Source organism: Castanea sativa, chromosome 12 (assembly GCF_040712315.1).
Source record: "Castanea sativa cultivar Marrone di Chiusa Pesio chromosome 12, ASM4071231v1".
In the NCBI taxonomy this organism is placed as follows: domain Eukaryota; kingdom Viridiplantae; phylum Streptophyta; class Magnoliopsida; order Fagales; family Fagaceae; genus Castanea; species Castanea sativa.
The window spans coordinates 21,830,814-21,847,097 of record NC_134024.1 but is presented as its reverse complement, the minus strand read 5'-3'; positions in this window follow the sequence as shown (position 1 = coordinate 21,847,097).

Genomic DNA, 16,284 nt, shown 5'->3' with positions numbered 1-16,284 from the left:
AAGCAAATGAGATATGAGCATATAACATAACTAGATCAAACATGAATCGTCATTAAGAAATGACCACAATGAATATTTAACAAGTAAATGAACATCTAGACACGCAAGCAATTAAGGCAGTGAAAAAATTAATTGCATGTCCAACAAGCATATGATGCATTTAAGAAACTAAAGCAAGAGGTAATAGATAACTAAAAGTATCAAGAAATGGATATAAAAACCAAGATATATAAGTACTAAAGAAAACTCAGTTTTAAACTAAAGTACTTAAAGCTTAAATAAAACAAAGTAAATAAAATCTACTATACAAAACAGGGCATACTGTTGTTAGAACTTCTAAGACATGTGGCTGTAGGTTAGCTTTCTTCTTTGTATCCACTGTGCTCCCTTTTTCTATATGCACTCCCCCTTACTCTATGATGCTCTTTCAGTCTTCCCCTTACTCTATGGTGTATTCACAATATTCATAATAAGGCTTTCTCCCCATTTTTGGCACGAATAGCTAAAGTTCCGCCTCAAGCTTGCACTGAATCTCATCCAAATATGTCTCAATAGTAGTCAAGCGAAGCTGAACCAAAGTTGTCAAAATTGGGATTCTATGTAGAATCGTGGGAGGTAGATGGGATTGTAGATCGTAAGATCGGATCGTAGATTGTAAGATCCTACATTATTTGAGAAAAAAACAAAAAATACACATTGGTATGTTAAATAATCACATAAATTATACATTCATTGATAGAATTATCATACATCAGTACATTCATTTGTAAGCATCATTTAAAGAGGCCAAAAACCTCAATATGTGATACTTTATTGGGATATTTTTTAATTTTGGTTCAACTGACACTCTTTCTACATTAGAGTGAAAAAACTTGGTCTATTGAGATTTTATTTTTCATTTAGGTCCAATTGAGCATTCTGTCAAGTTAAAGAAGATTATAAGAAATCAAGGTTGCTTGGGATCGTCAGAATCGTACAATCCTACTGATCTTGAATGATCGCAAAGATCCTTGAAAGATCCAGATTGTTTTGGGTAGGTAAGATTGTAAAATAGTAGAATCGTAGGATCCAGATCGGGATTTTGACAACCATGAGCTGAACATGATTATTGTGAGAATACATGATATTTGTAAGTCCAATTATGTGCTCATGCAATCCTTCTATCAAAGGCATCATCTTATCCATGAGAGGATAGATGATCTTGGCTGAGATTGAGTGTTGGAAGGTTGAGGCTCCGGAGTGTGAGGAGGTAATGTCACAGGGAGTGTGGAGACATTAGGAGCAGTTGAGCTCTTCCCAATGGGAGAGGCAGGAGAGGAAGTCTTAGATCCACTCTTTGAAGGCTTGGAAGGACTCTTCTTTGCCCTTTTAGCAAAAGTGTGAAACTTGCTGCTTTGAAGAAAATGCAAGAAAATTAGACCTTGACGGGGCAAGACCTTTCCATTCTTAGGAGGATGGATGCCCTTGAGAGTTAGAATCTTCATAATTAGGCTGCAAAAAGGAAGACATGTACTTATAGTTGATCGTCCTACAGTCCTACCCAAAACCTGAAAAATGTGAGCACAAATGTCAATTTGAACTCCATTAATAAGATCATAGAGGAATTGAGCTCTTCCAAAGCTGATGAAACCCGTGTTGGTCAATGGGTACAGGTTTGAGTACATAATCAATATAAGATTCTTCATTTTTTGCTTGAATCTTGAAGTACTAATTGATGTACCCGTGGAGGAAACTTCAAGATCTGCTTCTAATGTTTCAAAAATTTGGACAATTGGAGCCAATCTGTCATCATAAGGGGATGTATCCACATTTATCGAACAATTCATTTGAAGAATCTTTGTTGGATAGTCCAAAGTGATGACGAAGTCCTTTCCACAAACCCAACATTTCAGTTCAGGTTTGGTAAATCAGGCGTTAGAGTAGAATTCCTCGACCAACTCCTTAATAGGATATTCAAAACCACCAAACAAGCTAGCCCAATCTCTGTCAGTAAAGCTTTTAAGGATGAAAGTTGATCCCAATGTGTCAAACCTCACAATTCTTTCTACCCCAGCTGGGGCATTCTTGAAGTTGTTGTTGAAGGTTTGAGAGTCTAGACGAGTCTTGAACCTCTTGTTATCAAAATTTGCTAATGATTGTTGAGTCCTTTTTGATACTAGAGATGATGTGAGATCAATCAGAGGCTCTTTACTGCATGAAGATCGATGAGGCGTTTGCAAAATAGCCACATAAACACAAACCATACACAAAAATGGTAACAAACTTGATTAAATGCAAGTTAGTACAAAAACCAAGTAAACAACTCTTAAAAAATAAGTAAAAGAGTGCTATAGGTTTAATTAGACAAAGAGTATGAAAATATGCATGACATGTCCATTGTGATAGGGTGTGTGCATCAAGTGTGCATGTGCAATGCATGAGCAAAGCATGACAAGTACCCATTTGGCAAAGTGTGTAAAACACACAAGTAATGATAGAAACATGTTACAATTAAGTAAACATGACAATCCCCCAAAGTTTGGTACTCATTGGAGTCCAAACGAGTGCAAAAAGGCCTAAGGAGCATTTTATCAAACACTTAGCATGCATACAATTACCCTATATGAGACAAAATGCATGAACATATGAAAATATGCCTCAAATACATGTTAAAAATGCCACAAGGGGCCAACACAAATAGTATCAACACAAATGGGACTAAGCCCAATCAACAAAATTAAAATTTTTTACAAGAAATTAAGTTTTCCCAACCCAACACAAAAATAAACCCCAACCCTAGGTTTTAAGCATTCTAGAACAAAATCTAAGGAATTGAAAGATTGAAAGAGATGGAAAATACCATAGAGAAGTAGTAGAATAGAAATCCGAAAGAGTTTGGTTGAGTTTTGGAAGAAATTTTGAGTTTTGGTGGGTGGGAGTCACAAAGTGCAAAAAGACAAGGATTTTGAAAATTGAATTTTCGAGTCCTTTAAAAATTGTCTTTTTTTGCATTTTGAGAGTCATTAACTCAAGAACCAGTTGCAATCCTACTTGCGAAATGTGCAGATGCACTGTAGACACCCCATTTTACAAGTTGCATTTTACCAATATTAAGGGCAAAACAGTAATGTTGCTCCAAGGGCATGATCATAATTTCAACAGTTAGATCTTCAGATTGTGATACAAAACAAATCTTGATATTCTAACGATCACCATGGTATGTCATGGGCCTTGATCGGACCACCTGATCAAAAGTTATCATACAAACAATTTTCAATGATCGTGACTCACCTACACAATGGGCTAGATCATATCCTATTTTAAACACTTGATTTTGATTGGTTCCAACAAGAATTAATTTAAAATTAATTAAGTGTAAATTTTGATTGAAATTCATTTTATTTTATTATTTTTTAAGAAATAAAAAAATATTTTTCTCTATGGCATCTTATCTGCTTTTTTGAAAAACAATTTGGATAGAGAAAAAGAAATGATCCATGGAAAATTTCAGAAATAACAGAAAATGCTAAAAAATGTTACTATTTTCAGCAGCAACTTGAATCACATTTTTGGCCTGGAAAACGTTGAAATTTGGTTTTCTCTATTTTTGGAAAAATTATAGAGAATTGAATTTCCTTTCAAAAACACCAATCCTGTATCAATTGGAATTTTGAGTAGAAAGAGCCAAAATATGAAACAGGTGCAGAAAATAACACAAATTCAACATTATCTTCAACTTTCTCTCAAAACTTCAAATGGGGATCAAAACCAAATTTGTTCCAGCTTATCTAAACAGGTTTATCGCCTCCTTTGACTTCAAAAGAAAGCTAATAACTTAGATTTAAAGCTAAGCCATCTCTTCCCCTATAAATAAAGAAGACCTCTTCCATTTTCGACACCCCATTCCCTCTGGAGAGCTAGTGAAAAAGCAGAAAAGAAAAGATGTTATGCAACCATTGTTGTTACTTTGGTTGTAGTTTAGTCCTTCCTTGCTTTCTCCCTAACCCTTTAAGTAATCACTTCCCCCTTTAATTTAGGCTCTATGCTAGTAAGTAGTTGTTGATGACAAATTTTTCACACCACATGGCTTTATTTCATTAGCAACTTGCACCACATCAACAAATTATGAATTTTGGAAAAATCTCTTTTAAAGCCCAAAAGAACCCATATTCACAAAATGACGTTGAAGCTCATGATCCAAAACCCACGGCGATCCTATCTCATCAAAGCCCATAGTTCAAGCTCATGGCATAACATCTCATTTTCGGCTCATGATTCAAGTTCATGAGTCTCATCGGGGAAATTTTAGGAGTTGTGATTTGAAGGGCCAAAACGTATGTTCAGTAAAGTTTCAGTGGTTCAAAGTTGATAAAGTAAAACATGTTGCTTGACATGTCTTCTCCAATTCCTTGAACTCCGACGAGTCAGTGTGCAATAGGTAGTATTTGGTAAGCCTCTCGTATCACATAATACTTAAAATGATAAAACTCCCCATGCTCTTTACATAAAAAATTAATGTTCATCATATAATATAAGTTTAAAAATGCAATCATATTATTTTATATAAATTATATTATTATTTTTATTTAAATTAATCCTAAACACATGGCTAAATCTATATTAATATCTCATATCTAGCATTAAATGCTCTCTTTGCTCTCTAAGATTTAGTCAAAACACAAAGAGGCCAACCAACTTCATCAAATATTAACCAACTAGTCCTTTACTTATCATAATTATATATGGACTAAACATATAATTAAAAAAAAAAAAAAAAAAATTTAGCCAAAAATACCAACAATAGTTCCAGCAGAAACTAGCAGAAGCTGCAATAGCTCCAGCAAAAACAACAACAGCTCCAGTAGAAGCTGTAGTAGCTCCAGCAGCAGCTTAGGTAGTTGACGCATGTCCAAAAGTAACATCATCAACCCATTAATGCCCAATCCTAGCAGCTTGCTGCCATACCCAAAGAAGCAAGGGTCTTATAAAAGAAATCATATCATTTGAAGCTAAGATCCTTAGCCTCCAACTACAATACTAAAAATAGGAAAATCCCATAAAAAATATCTTACCATTTTTAGCCAAACCCATGAATTTAATGCAAAATAGTTTTCTCCAGCAAAAGACCTCACACAGCTGACATTCTCCAGCCGTGTCAGGACAACTACTCCTGTAGACCTGACAACAGCAGTAGCTACTATTGTACTGCTATAGCAGCAGCCTTAAAGTCTCATACTTTCTTCTTTTGGCTAAAAAACAAAAACCTACTAATGAAATCACTTACTTTGTCAAAAAAATTTCCTTAGTTGCTAAATTTCTCTTTAACTAACCCTAATATAGTTACATGCTTGACTCTATATAAAGAAAACCAAGTCACACATTAACGCACACTATCCATTCCTCTCTCACCCCCTGATTCTAAAACTTCATTCACTTTTCTGCTCATATCTCTAAGCATTTTCATACTTCTCCATCTCTCTTACAAAAATGTTTCTTCTTAGATAACACCATTACAACATACCTATTACACCACACTATTATTCATTACCCATTTTTCCCACACTCTATTATTCTGAAATATCATCATTTTACTGCCTATAAACATATCTCCATCTCTTTCTCTTACAATACCTCTTCTTAAAAAGCAACATAACCAATATCATAACATAAAAAACAATTTCAGCAGCAACTATAAGCTCATGTATTTACTATATTTAACCTTCATATTATCTATCTCATACTTTAATATATTTTACAAACACATTCCTCACAAACTATCCATACATACTTCTCACATATATTTCTAATCTATCTTACAAACACCATATCTTACAAAACATATATATTTCTTACCATCTCTATACATCTTAAAGATACCAAACATTTTTCCAAGGACATATTACAAAAGTCCTCTCTCATGGAAGGCATATGAACATTAAAGACTAAAAGTCCTTCTCTTAGAAGGCACAATAATTTCATATTAAAGTTATTCTCATGAGAGATATAAATTTCTAATAGTAAAAGTCCTTCTTATGGAAGGTAATAACACTTATATTTGACTAAAAACTAAAAGAGTATTACATGGGAAAAATCATTTATTGCATGATAAAAATAATAAACTTAACCAACCTATGCACAAGGTTGGACATGTTCTCTCTCTCTCTCTCTCTCTCTCTCTCTCTCTCTCTCTCTCTCTCTCTCTAGTTGCATCCATTTTTTCCCTTCAATCATGAAGTCACTATGAAAGGACTCATAATATCATCTTGTACCGCTAGATTTATTTTATCATGCTGCTGAAATGTTATAAGTCAACTGCTGTTATACGACTGGAGCTACAAATTGCGAAGATAAGTCATCGTATCTTTATTTCCAAAATTATACTATTGAGTATATTTTAATTCATTATTATTGTACTACTGTACTCATATTATTATGTTGCTAGAATGTTATCAGCTTACTAATGCTATACGACTGGAGCCACAAATCATACAAAGAAGGTGTAAATGCACTTTTAGTCCTTATATTTTGGCTTTTATTATTTTAGTCCCTACATTTTAATTTTACCACTTTTAATCCCTAATTCAATTAACGCGTTCCATTTTGGTCATTTCCATCAGTCAACCGATGAAAATAGCTGAGGTGGCTGCTAGAAGAATTAAAATATTATAAAAATGTCACATCATCTATGACACATCAGCATATAAATTTAAAAAATTAATTTATTAATTTTAACTAAATAATAAAAATAAAAACAGAATTAAAAACTAAAATTCACATTAATTAAGATTGTTCTTCATGTTCTTCCTAAATCAAACCCAGCAACCAAGAAATCAATCCCATCACAAGACCACAAAACCAGCAACCCAAGAACTCAAACCTAGATCACTAGGACATCAATGAAAACAAGAAGAAAAAACCCAGCAACACTAAACTGAAATTCAAAAACTAAACCCAACCCAATCCGAACCTATAGAACAAATCACAGCCAAATACCCATCACTTGCAACCAACAACAGCAATGACAACCTACAACAGAAACCCCACATTCACCAATAGCAACAACAACCCACCAACACCAACACCAACCCACAACACACACAAGACCCACAATGAGTAAAACCCACAACCCCACGACTACCCACGCCTATGGTGAGCAAAACCACCCACCCACGACTACCCACGACCCCGTAGTGTGCAAAACCACCCACGGCGGTCTACGATCCCACGGCGTGCAAAACCACCCACCTATGGCTACCCCTGCCCCCACGAACCCACACCTACCCACAACCCCAACGACCCAACACCGATCTGAAGCCCACCCACCCAAAGCTGATCTTGAGAAGAGAAAAACCCCATCTTAGCGCCGTTCAAGATGCTCTTAGCTTCTAGATCGGAGACTTTAGAAACCCCATCTCTTCCTTGTGATGATGGAGGTGTACTGAGCCAATCGCGAGGACTCTTGGGCGAGCTTCTCAAAGATATCATAGATGAAGCTATTCATGAATCCCATAGCCTTGCTCAAAATCCCAATATCGGGGGGAACCTATTTGAGAACCTTGAAAAGGTAGATCTTGTAAGTCTCGATGCTCTTCTTAACCTTCTTTTTCTTCTTCAAATCGCTACTGCCTTCCTTCGAGATCTTCTTCTTGGCCTTCGCCAGAGCTTTCTTCGCCATCACTGGCTACTTCTCCGCTGGCTTCTTTTCTACCTTTGTGAGTGCCATTGATTTTTTAGAGAGAGTGAAAATTCTAGAGAGAGATTTAGAATGTGAAAAAGCTTGCAATGAAAAAAATGTGATGAAGAGGTTAACGGGTTTGGGAGAGTTTATATAGGGAGGCGGAGTAGGTTCTTATTGGAGGATAGGGTTTGTGTTTGAGCTGGGTTTGTGTTGAGCAATAAGATCATTGATATCAAATTCTCCCAAACCCAGAAACCCTTGAGCAATAAGATCATTGATAAGATCATTTTGGGATTTTGAATTTCTTCTTTTTTGTTTGTTTTTATGTTTTTTGTGTTTTTAAATTTGAGTTTGTGTTTGGTTATTGGTTGGTTCTCGGTTTGTTTTTGTGTTCTTTGAAATTTGATATCAATGATCTTATCTATGAATTTGAGCAATAAGATCATTGATATCAAATTTTGTGAATTTTAGTTTTCAATTCTGTTTTTATTTTTATTATTTGGTTAAAATTAATAAATTTTTAAAAAAAAAATTTAAATGTTGATGTGTCATGGGTGATATGACATTTTTTATAATATTTTAATTCCTCTAACAGCCATCTCAGCTATTTCTGTTGGTTGATTGACGGAAAAGACCAAAATAGAACGCGTTAATTGAAGTAGAGACTAAAAGTGGTAAAATTAAAATGTAAGGACTAAAATGGAAAAACGCCAAAATGTAGGGACTAAAAGTGCATTTACACATACAAAGAATAAAGTGATGCTATACAGCTGGAGTCAGAAACATAAAAGATAAGTCAATATTTCTCTATCTTCAAGATTATATTATTAAGTATACATTAACTCATCACTATTGCACCGTTGGATGAAAGTTACGTTAATATCATCTCATTATTTAATAAAACACGATCTCACTAATACTTCATTAATGAACATATATATTAATAAATTGCTCTACCATAGTTAGACATATTATTCGGACATATATCACCTATGGACATATATTACTTGGATATGAACCATCGTTGGATGTGTAATTTTTGGACATAAACCACAGCCGGATATGTATTATTTGGATATAAACCATTGCTTGACATACATTATTTGGACATAGAGACCATTGCTAGACATATTTTATTACATTGAACATGAACTATACCACAACTGGATATGGACAATTGGACTTATTCCATTATTGGACATATGACACTTAATTAATTACTTTCTAATATTGGATATCACTTAATAAACATAATAATGATGTTCAACTAATCATTTAATCAAAGCTATTCAGTTAAATATATTATTTATTTGTTTCAACCATTATCATGATTCTAAGACTTTGGGCTTTATCTATTTTGTAGGCTTAAAAATGCACCGGAAGCCATTGGTCTATGTGGTACAACGTCGAGTTTTGGATTGGACTCCCCAAAACAAATTCCACGTCTAGCAAAGTCACAACTTCAACGGAAGACACGTGGCTACGCGCAAAAACCACCCCCGACAATAGTTAATTATGTTCTTTAAATTTCTGCACTAGTTTATTATTCCTTATATTTCTTGTTCTCTCTTTAGTCTTTTAGAAAATATTAAGATTCATTATAATTTGTCTTAAATTGCTGATTTGCTTTCCTTTATGTTCTCATAAAATATATGTAGATTTTGATTAAGCTTTCTTTTCATTACTTGGTTTCTTTCTTTTTAATCTTGTTAATATAATGTATCATATTAATAAACTATATGAACTGTCACGCGTATATAAACTATGTGTATTGCATTGACTTGAGTTTATGATCTTATATATTTTTTTATATTTGGCCTTTAGTTTGATATTCATGCTTAAATGTTGAGTTTGCTTAAACCGTTGGTTTTTTATCCTATGCCCAAGTTTCATTTTCCTCCAACATGCTTAAATTTTCCTCCAACATGCTTAAACTCTTGTTTGCTATCACATGCTTGATTTTCATTTTCTTCTAACATGTTTAAACTTTTGTTTTTGTCACATGCTTGATTTTATTTTTTTCCTCCAACATGTTCAGATGATTAGTTATTCATCACATGAATCCCTTTTGCATGCCAATCCTTGATCTTTCATCCATATGTTGAATTTGTTCTCATAACACATGCTGTTTTTTAACAAATATAGATATTGAATTGGTTTCTTGTAATACAATGCATTTTCACATGCAATTAATGTAATAACATCCCCTAATCTCATGACACATGACATTCAAATTTTCTAAAGTTTTGGTGATATACTTGGATGAATATGTCTAGATATCTCATTGATTTTCCTTTTACATGCTTAGATGAACACTTCTAGGCTAATGCACAACTTTCTCTTGAATGCTTAGATGAACATGTCTAGGTAGTTGTTTTATTTTTTTAAATGCTTAGACAAACATGTCTAAATATTTTTATTTTCTCTAGATGAACATGTCTAAGGGATTTTCTTTACTTTTTTTTTTTTTCATAATTGCTTGGATGATCAAATATGCTTAAGTGTTTTGTTTTTCTCTTTGCAATTGTGTGGATGACAAATAACACGACAATTCTCTATGTTCCTTCACATGTTTGGATGAACACTTTTAAGTTATTATTTATCTTTTTAACATGCTTGAATGAACATGTCTAAGTTAGGAATTCTTTGTTTTACATTAACTTCTTGGATGAACATGCCAATACTTTCATGCTTTCTTTACATTTATATTGTTATCTAACAAATTTCACTTTTTGTTTCTCTTTATATTAAATTCCCCAACACAGATTTGTTTACAATTCTTGCAAATTAACATGTTTATGTGATATATTATATGCATTTGTTTGACATGACATAATATTGGCCACTTTAATTTAGGAGACCGATTTTACCGAGCGAGATGGGTGCTTAATCTCTTTCCATCTCGTAAATTAGCCTCCGAATCAAGATCAAGGGTTCTAGACTAGACTCTTGTATATGTAATTTTACATTTCTAGAATGCAATTAGGAAATAAAGTAATGTAATTTACTTTCTTAGATTGTATCTAGGACCAAAAAAGTATTGTAAATTTTGTTACGAAATTGATATAAATTGTCATATATATTAATACAACAGAGGCATTTTTATAGAGAATGTTTTCTTATTTTTCCATTTAAATTAAATAAGTGGCGATTCCATGTAAAACCCTTCGATCTAGGAGGGAGTACATTTTACAGTGAATTCAACATTTCAAGCATCACGATCCCACCCGTTTTTGCTGGTTAGGCCCAGTTTGAGAAAAAATTGGTGGGACAGGGTTGTGATCACTCACATGCACAAGGCAGAATTTCACGGGTCAGGGCTGAGCTACGAAGCATTTGTGAGGGAACCCCAAAAAAAAAAAAAAAAAAAAGAAGAAGGAATTTTGGAGCCCAAAACCGAAAAGGAAACATATATAAAGAATCAATATATGGTCCAAATAGCCCAAAATGGACCAAAACGGACTGAGTGGACCAAAATAGACTAAATTGAATTAAAGTAGACGAAATACTGAAGTGAACCAAATGGACTGAATTAGATTGAATGGAAAAAATTGGATTGAAATGCTAAGTTGACATAGCCCAAAAAGATCTTTTAAATAATGCATCTTATGAATGTTTTCATTTAAATTATTAATAGTAAAACTTAACATTTAAACGATATCGTTTACTAACTAAAAATTTACAAAGTGATATGATTAGTTAGTTTCACATCAACAACATAATAAAAAAATTCCAACTTAATTTTTAGTGATACTATAGTTAGTACAAATTTTTCTACATATAAGTCTTATAAATCTATATAATATCTAAAAAAATTAAAGTACAGTATTTATAGTTAGTTAACATTCTCTTTATAGTTGTCAAACTTGGAAGGGAAAAGAACAAGATCAAATATCAATAATTGAGAAGACTTTGATACCAAATTTGATGGAACCTGTGTGTGTGGAAGGGGAAATGGATAACTACTTCCGTTTTTAGGATATATGATTATAGCACCATGAATAGTTGCTTGCCATCATTCAATGTGAGCATGCCGGCGTAAGGGTTCTTCTTCTGTTGAAAATATATTCTTTTGGCTAAAACTATCGCCTTATTGTATTGAAAACCATATGATATATTTAGAATCATCCGACCATGAATTTCTCAACTGTTGTACACGTACCATGCCTTCAATATTTTAAGTAATAATTAATGTCATATATGATATATATTATATGGTATAGTACACAAACATAGCTGGCTAGGCACGCAGTGGGCACACAGTCACACACATCAGTACACATACAGAACAAAAATGCACACGTCGTTACCAGTGGATACTGAATAGTTATGTTAATTATAATGGCCCTTGTTATGAACATCAACAATGAATCAAATAAGACGTAACAGTCTTTTCTTCCCCAATAGTGTCTATTAATTGTTTCTATTTTAACTGATTATATTACTTTCAATTATCTAGAGACCTTGGCCCAACGGCAGAGCCAGGAAGGGCCGAGGGAATTGCCCTCTCCCTGTATAACAATTAACAAAGAAACAAGCATCCCCCAGGGATGGAGCCAAAGTTTTGAGTGAAGGGGGACAAATTTTTTCTAAGATTGAATCTCACAAAATGACTAAATTTTTTTTTTTTTTTTAAGAACAAAAGGATTAATTATTATTACTAAATAAAGACAAATATAAGAATTTGGATAGTATGCATAAGAAATTAATTATAAATTTATTACTTATCAATTCATAATTTAGTTTTCAATTTATAAATTTATTAGCTTGTTATAGCTAATGCATTTCCCTCAACAACTCATTAGCCAACCAAATGTTTTTATTAACTGTACAATTATTATTGTTTTCTTTAACTTTACTTCTTGCTTTTTTTATAAGTTTCATTAACTTTACTAAGTAACTTTTTAGTAATTACTCACTCTATCTATTCTCTTGGTAAGTTATAATAGGTTACACTCACACACACTCAACACTTCACAATTTTGCAACATATTTCACAAAGAAAATTTATTAAAAAAGAAAAAAGAAAAAAAGAAGCAACAACAACAACAATACAGTCACAAAAAGGGACACAAATAACATAAATGGGTATGTTAGGCACTTTTTTTTTTTTTTTTTTTTTTTATAAGGGGCCAAGAGATAGGCATATATATTTTTTTAAAAGGGGCGAAGAGTTTCGAGATAGGGGGTAGGTTTAATTTTTCTTGGGCCTACATTGTAGCTCAAGCCTATTGCATTATATATAACTGTTGATTTTTTCAAAAACTAACAGTTAGGCATTTATGCTAGTGGCGGCTCCAAGAATTTTTCTCAGAATGTTCCTTAAGAAGTATAAATTATACAATCTAATAAAAAGAGAAATTCATATATTGACAACAACAATAATAATAAAAAAAACATGCAAATACATAAAGTTTACAATTGTCTTCTACGAGTTTTCATATTTTGAAATCATTACATGATAGTCTCATTATTAATGCTATAAGCTACATCTCTTTTAATATACACAATCAAGTAATCATTCATCCACTGAATGTAGAACAAATTATGGAGCAAAATTTAATTTTATTGGTATAAAAAAAAACTGAGGGTGTTTTCAAATTTTTTTAAAGGGTAAACAAATAATTATTTTTAATTATTATATATATGTATATATATATGTGTGTGTGTGTCTATATATATATATATATATATATATATATATATATATAATTTCAGGCTAGGATGGTCTCATATATATATATATATATATATATATATATATATAATTTTAGACCAGAGTGGTCTTGGTACCACCCTAGCTTTAAGGTGGTGCCGCCCCTGATTTATGCTTTGTATTTTGATTTGGTCCACAGACTTTGGAGGACACAACACCATTTTCTGTTTAAGTATACAACTTAAACATATATGAATATAGTTTCTTTCCATTTTTCAATTAATTGATTTTCTCTTTTAGTTCTATTGAAAATCCCAACTTCTTTTTTAAGGCGTACTATGCTTCCAGAGTAACCGTGGTGGCAAGTTTTCCTTTATTTATGGATTATTTAGAAAAGCCGTGGTGGAAATTTAAAATCCAATTAGTCATTGAAAGAACAAAAATAAAGAGCATGGTAAAAAAAAACAAAAACAAAGACAAAAACAAAAACAAAAATAAAGAGCACATTAATTAATGATAGGTCTATTGGGCTCTAGGGCCCACTTTCTTATGGCAGGGTTTAATTAGGATGTAGTTGCCTTTTAACGTATCTAATGCAATTAATTTTTTTTTATATAAGATAAAATTTCTACTCTAATCTAATCTAAGTGTATATGTGTATGAAACTCCCTCTTGGAGACTTGAACTTCGGCCCTTATCCCCCACACTCCACAAACACTTATATCTGTAGAGTGACCATCGTACTAAGAGTGTGCGGTGGTATTAATTTCTTCTTTTGATAATTAAAGTATTATGATTCTTTTAATTTGTTTCTTGATTGAAATCTTATTGTACTTAGATTTATTTGTTGCACGCACAGGTTATTATTATTATTATTATGAATTAATTGTTGCATGTCAGAAATATTCAAGTGAATCTATCAATAATTTCAGTTAATTATAATGTCTGTATATTACATGCATGTATATATTTTTCACTATTGGAATAAACGAGTAAAAAGAAATTACATACTTCTATCTCTTACCGAGCAAATCATTATAAATTTATAGATTCTTTTCTGATAAGTAGTATTTCACTCACAGTGATGAAATAGATTGGGCAAAAAAAAAATAGAGACATTAAAAAGTAAATTTTTAGCGATATCAATTAAAAAAAGAAAAGAAAATATAAAATCTTAGCAATCTCTAAATCCTACATTTTGTTCATTGTAAATAAAGAATTCAATATAATATATAGTCATTGAGGGCTTTTCCCTGGATTTGCAGTTCATCTAAAGGGGAAAAAAAAAAAAAAAAATCAAGAGCTTTTCACTGTAAACAACTTAACACGTAAATTAACTTTTCATATTTGCGTCACGACAACCACAAAATTGCAGTCACAATACATCAACCTCTCAAGCGTGACATCTTCGTTGCAGAGTGGTTCACGCCAGCTGAAATTAAAGTATCCATGCCATAAATGGAGAGAAAGCCTTTACTCACTACAGTCTCACAGCAGTCTTGTCTGAAAATGAAATCTTCAGTTACTTCGAGACAACTTAGGAGGAATACTAGTTGTACACGTACGGCTTGGATTGTTAATCACTTTCACACACCCATGCTTAAGTTCTTAGACACCCAACTAATTTGGTTTTTTCGTAGGCTATATATTTCTTGGGGTATATATGCTAACTATGAGTGGGAGTGTTTTTAGGGTTTTTTTTTTTTGGACAGAAAAGCGGTAGAAGTATATATTTTGATATAGAAAAAAATAAAAAATAAAGAGAGAGAGAGAGAGATTGATTTTGTATTATTACTGTAATCGCTCTAATTTTTTTATTGAAACTTTATTTTCATCACCATCTCTAGATGTAGGCTTAGCTTAGAATCAAATTATATATATAAATCTTTGATATTCTCTCTTTGTTTGTAATTTAGTCTTTTTAAAAATAAAAAAAATTGTTCTGGTTCATATTATTTGTTTGTGATGTAGGCTTAAGGTCAAACTATAAAATCTTTTCAAAAGATCATACTATAAAAGTCATAGTTGTATTGAGATTTCAAGTAATCAATTAATTAAGCTAAATCTCCTTCAACCATTATGTTAACTATCCCATTAAGAGAGTCCAATCTTTTACAGATTGTAACTTTATCTATAGGACTAATACGACTATTTTGTTACCAATTCATTGGCTAACCAACTCTTCTGCATTCCTTCATTTCAATCATTTTGTTTTTAAGTTTGGAAGGAGAGGAGAGGATATATCAGGGAAGTATAAGCAGAGGAGAGAAGAGGAAATGGGTGGAGAGAAGGGAAGATATCCCTCCTTTAAGAGTGATGATAGGAATTAATTAGTATCATACATTTTATTATATATTTAACTTTTACAAATTGACGTGTAACCCATCAGTCAACCACTAAAAAATAATTTTGGAATTCATTTGTTGCATTGGTGAAGTGATATCAATTTTTTTTTTTAATACAAGATAAAATTTCTACTTTAGTCTAATCTAAGTGTATATGTGTGCGAAACTTCCTTTTAGAGACTTGAACCCTGACCCTTATCCCTACACCCCACAAACATTTATATTTGTAGAATGTCCATCACATCAAAAGTGCGTGGTAATTGATATCAATTATATTATTGTTACATTAATTATGTAATAAAATTTGTAATAACTTTAACATTTTCCTTTAATTAGTTATGGAATTGAGGTGGAAATAGAAGAAAATAATAATATATAAATAAATGGATAAATATATCTTTCCTCTGTTAACTACCGTAATTATAAAATATTGTGGGCAAAATAGAAAGTATGTAAAAGTTAAATAAACTAAAATCCCTTCAAATCCAAACCCACGCAAATCCTTTCTCCTCTCCTTTGTTCGATTTGATTGATGTTCTTCACCTTTTTTTTTTTTTTTTTTAATCTTCTTTGTTTTCTCCACCTACCCCGTGAAAGCTTGGCCTTTTGTTTTTCTTTAGAATTTT